A 5,307-nucleotide genomic window follows, 5' to 3' on the forward strand; every position below is an offset into this window, starting at 1 on the left:
CCAACAGGGACGGGGGGAGGGGGAGGGCTGTGGGTCAGGAGTGAGGGGCACTGGGGCTTGGGAGTGAGGCATAACAGCATGGGCAGGGGCAGGACACTAGTGTATCAGGGCTGCTCACTGCAAAAAAGTAGCGGGGAGGGGGGAAACAGTAGCAAGTGGACCCACGTCTGGGCGAGCAGAGGGAGCCCTCTTCTTATTTTCCATGAGAAAAAAACCAAAATCAAACACGAAAATAGGGGGGTATTTAGTATTAATTTTATTATAAATGACTGAGGCACTGGTAGGCTTCCAAATTGTTTTAAAATTGTAAATATCTCAATTAAAAAAATGTGTTTACCCGATACCTATATACAGTGGCATTTCATTTAATCACAGAAAAACACAGATTTGGGAGTTTATCAGAACATTTCAGATTTTGTAAGAGACAAACTAGGATCATTCAGGCCCCAGCTCCGGTAAGAGACGCACGGGTGGAAGCCCGTTGCGCCACTGAGAGCCCAGGGACCCTCAGGACCCCCAGCTTACCCAAAGGTAAGCAGGGGCCTGTGGTGGGAGGGATGTAGCCCAGCTGTGGGGCAGCTGAGTGGAGCCAAGGAGGGTCATGCCCTCCTCCCCCGGCTCCCACTTGGCCCAGCCCGGCACGGAGCCACGCAGCCGGAGCCTCACGAACAGGACGTGCAAACAAGCACGCTTTTGGGCCGGTGTAGTAGTTTCATGTGGGAGTTTGTGCAGCAGGGTGAAAAGGAGGGCCCAAGGCCCTGCCAGTGAGTCCTAGGGAAGGCAGTCCCATCAGTAGGCGGGCTACCAGTGACACAATGCGGATGGGCACACGCCGTACCCCAAGGGTCCCCTCGGAGTCTGAGGCCTCCACCCAGACAGAACCCATGGTTCTAGGCTCCACGCACACAGAGCCTCTGGCTCTCGGCTGCAGGGGCTGCCTGGCACATACCCAGGCACATGGGACTGGGAGCATGGCCACCTCCCCTTGTGACATTTGCTTCACTTTGGAGTCTCTGGGGCGCCAGACAGAGAAGCTCCAGGCTGCAGTCCAGAGACCATGTGCCATCAGGGATGGCAAGCAGGAGACAGACTCCTACTGCCAGGCCCTTCACCCCCTGGAGGCGGAGGGTAGACCAAGGTCGCTTTCCAGGACAAGGGAGGACTCGAGGATCTCCAATACTGTCCAGCCAGGGGGTTGGACCAAGGTGGTCAACAGCCCCAGGGCCTGCTGCACCAGGGTCCCCTCCTCTCTGGAGCTTTGCAACAGGCACGAACATCTTGCAGCCCCAGCAGAGCCTGCAGAGTTGCCAGCTCCTGCAGGCAACGCAGGCTCACTCACATCTACTGTCCCTGTTCTCACTAAGGCCACTCGTAGAGTGTTTGTCATGGGAGACCCCTTCCTGAGGGGGACTGAGGGCACGATCTGCCGCCCAGAACCCTTAGCCTGGGAGGTCTGTTGCTTCCCGGTAGCCGAGAGAATCCCAAAACTCATCTGGCCCACTGACCACTACCCTATGCTCCTTATCAACATGGGCACAAATGACATGGCTCAGAGCAATCCCAGCCGGGTCATGAGGCGCTACAGGGCTTTGGGAGTGGGGCTTAAGGTACTGAAGGCACAGGTGGTGTTTTCCTCAATTCTCCCTGTCTCGGGCTATGGGCGGAGGAGGGAGAGGAAGATCAAGGTAGTTAACCAAAGACTGCGGTGCTGGTGTCATCGGGAAGGCTTCGGCTTTCACAATCACAGTCTGCTCTTTGGTGAGAGAGGCAGTGAGCTGCTGGAAAGGGATGGCCTCCACCACACTGCACTGGGGAGGAGGCTCTTGTCAGCCAGACTGGCTTTAAACTAAGCACACCGGGGGATGGGGGGTCCCAACTGCCACAGCAAGCCTGCTGGGCAACTTTTGCAAATCCAGCAGGCTAAGGCACTCAAGGGAACCCACCCCTACCCCAGCCCCAGAGCAATCCATAAGGCAGGCAAGGGACCCCAATCGGACATGTATGTATCTACACCAATGCCAGGAGCTTGGGGAATAAACAGGAGGAAAGGGTCCTCCTGCTAAACAAGAATGACTATGATGTCACAGGGATAACTGAGACCTGGTGGGACTTCACCTATGACTGGGCCACAGGTATAGATGGCTACACCCTGTACAGGTGAGATTGTGTAGACACAAGGGGCAGGGGTGTAGCTCTCTACATTGAGGAAAGCTACATGTCCCTGGAAGCCAACACTGGCATCTGGGGTGGATGACTGGAGACTCTCTGGGTTAAAATCCATGGTGAACGTAGCACAGGAGACACAATGGTGGGAGTCTACTATAGACCTCCTAGCCAGGATCAAGAGCTCAACCAAGAATTTGCCAAGCAACCGGCTGAGGCTGCCCGCTCCCGGTACACGGTTGTCATGGGAGACTTCAACTACCCAGACATCTCGTGGGAAGAGCACTCGGCCACATCCAAATGATGCAAAGCTTCCTCATGAGATCTATCTGACTTAAGAAGTCTATGGGCTGATGAGAGGCAAAGAACTGCTTGACCTGGTACTGGCAATGGGGGATGACTTAATCAGTGAACTAACGATCGAAGGGAAGCTGGGAGACCATGACCATGAGCTGATCCCCTTCACCCTCCGCGGTAAGGCTGGCAAGTCAGTCAGCAATGCAGATGTCCTTGACTTCAGGAAAGCTGACTTTGACAAGCTAAGGAGGCTTGTTGGCGAGGCCCTAAGGGACCACAATCTGAAGGGGAGGGGAGTTCAGGACGAGTGGTTGCGCCTCAAAGGAGTGATCCTGGAAGCACAAGCAATGTCTATCCCATCTCGGAGGAAAGGGAGCAAAAGGGCACAGCAGCCCCCTTGGCTCTGCAGGGAACTAGTGGACCTCCTGTGTCTAAAAGAAAGACCTATAAAGGATGGAAGACTGGATCCACTTCAAAGGAGGAGTATTCTGCATTGGTCCGAACCTTTAGGGAGTGAACCAGGAAAGCCAAGGCTGTGACTGAACTCCAACTGGCTACAAGTTCTTTTTTAGATATGTGGGGAGCCAGAGGAAAAGCAAGGGTAACACTGGACCCCTGCTAAACCATATGGGACAACTGACGCCCAGGAAAAGGCCAATGTACTAAATAAGTATTTTGCGTCTGTTTTTCACCAGCCCCAAGGGATGGCCCTGCTCAATACAGTATGGGACGGCCAGGGTGAGGGAGAATTGTTACCCTTCATCAATGTAGTTCATCAATGACACTAAACTTTGGGGTAAAGCATCCACACCCGAGGACAGGACGGTGATCCAGGCTGACCTTGACAGGCTCAGAAAATATGTGCACGAAAACCTAATGGCTTTCAACACTGAAAAATGCAAGGTACTCCACCTTGGGAAGAAAAACCTGCAGCATGCTCATAGGCTCGGCAGTGCCATACTTGCTAGCACCATGGCCAAAAGGGACTTGGGGGCCATGATTGACCAGAAGATGAATATAAGCTACCAACGTGAAGTTGCAGCTGGTAAAGTGAGCAAAACTCTGGCTTACATCCATAGATGCTTCTCTAGCAAATCCCAGGATGTCATCCTCTCACTGTACTCGGCCTTGGTGAGGCTGCAGCTGATGTACTGCATCCAGCTCTGGGCTCCACAATTTAAAGATGTGGATAAGCTTGAGAGAGTCCAGAGGAGAGCTACATGCATTATCAGAGGGCAGAAGAACGGACCTTAGGATGAGAGGCTGAGAGCCATGGGACTTTTCAGCCTGGAGAAGCACAGGCTCAGGGGGGGACCTTGTGGCTGCCTATAAGTATATAAGGGGTGTACATCAGGATCTGGGGTAATGCCCGTTCACCAGAGAATGCCCTAAGGGATGACAAGGTCAAATGGTCACAAACTCTTCCAAGACCATTTCAGGCTGGACATAAGGAAGAACTTCTTTGCTGTCTGAGCCCTGCGAGGCCTGGAACAGACTGCCGCCATAGGTGGTGCAAGCACCTACTCTGGACCCCTTTAAGAGACATTTGGATGTTTATCTTATCTTGCTGGGATCCTTTGAACCCAGCTGACTTCCTTCCTGCCTCTGGCTGGCTGGACTCAACAATCTTCTGAGGTCTCTTCCAGCCCTAATGTCTATGAAATCATGGGTCACCAGATTCCTCCAGGAAGTTCTAGTGTGCTTAGGATACCTGGAGTCCCACTGGCCTGAGGGGCCATTACTTCCAGATGCCTTTGCTGTTGTAGAGTTAGTTGATTGCTCCCATCACAGGTTGACAATGCCCAGGGGTGCCCAGCCCACCAGTGGCCCCTTATTTCTGCTACTGCGGGTTGCAGTTGTCCTGGCCCTAGAACACAATGATAATTAGCAGTTCTATCCACTCCCCAAGTTCTCTGGTTAAGCCATATCCCAGAACATAAAGATATACATAGCTACGGTGACTACATGGGACAATATGAAATCTAGAACACTGCTCCCCTCTACCCCAGCTGTTGCAGACAGAGGTGGGGGCAGGGTATCACTGGAATTACTATTCAGACAGCAAAGGAGTCAATGGCTCATTAACACCTGTGAAGTAAAGAACAACAGGTCATTAACAGTCCCCTTTATAAAAGGCTTTCAACCAATCAAGCAAACCTGTTAGGGCAATTTTGCTAGGGCAGCAGTTCCCAAAGTCTGGGAGGCTGGAATACCATCAATTTGAAATGATACAGCTTTAAGTACCACCAGTAAATTTTTCATACACATAGATCACGTTATTTTAATGCATAGTCTGTTACCTACTCAGGTCCCTTCCGACCCTAGAAACTATGAAATATCAAAACAAGTAGTAATCATAAAACATTGTTTTATCAGCTGTGGTAGCCATATAAATCAGTTGTACATTGGAAAAGAGGTAGTGCAAACCAGGGGCAGGCAACATTTTTGGGCAGAGTACTGAAAAAAATCTGCAAGGTGCTGGAGCATGGCCACACCAGACAAAACAAAACTGGGGTGAAGAGTACGCGGCAGGACACAGTGCATATTCATATAATTAACAATCATAAATGTTGCTTTTTTTAATAGTAAATACCAGGGTTTCTAAATACTCTAAGCCTGGGGACAACCAATAGAACTTCACGTACCACCTGTCCTCGTGGGCCTTCTTTTTGGTTAAGCATGTTGTGATGGTGGGGAAGAGAGAAGAGGGAGCAGAGGACGAGTTGAGAGAGAGCTAGAAAGAGAGAGGAGAAGGACGGCGGGCGCGGAGCGGGGGCTGTGCCGGAGCTCCGCAGACTCGGGCCGCAGCGGGCGACCTCAGCAGTACTGGAGGTGAGGTGAGGTGAG

At 51.9% G+C, this 5,307-nt stretch overlaps 1 protein-coding gene across 3 annotated transcripts in view; it reads right to left on the minus strand.

The window, feature by feature from the left end:
* Positions 1-5,178, minus strand: part of LOC109302864 (interferon-induced GTP-binding protein Mx1-like) — a 49,335-nt gene extending 44,157 nt beyond the window's left edge. For all 3 annotated transcript variants that reach the window (XM_019524771.1, XM_019524769.1, XM_019524770.1), the window contains exon 1: positions 5,109-5,178. The gene's annotated coding sequence lies outside the window, so the exon portion shown is untranslated. The remainder of the gene's footprint in view (positions 1-5,108) is intronic.
* Positions 5,179-5,307: the final 129 nt, after the last annotated feature.

The sequence above is a fragment of the Gavialis gangeticus genome, unplaced genomic scaffold (assembly GCF_001723915.1).
Source record: "Gavialis gangeticus isolate Ggan-Ray unplaced genomic scaffold, GavGan_comp1, whole genome shotgun sequence".
In the NCBI taxonomy this organism is placed as follows: domain Eukaryota; kingdom Metazoa; phylum Chordata; order Crocodylia; family Gavialidae; genus Gavialis; species Gavialis gangeticus.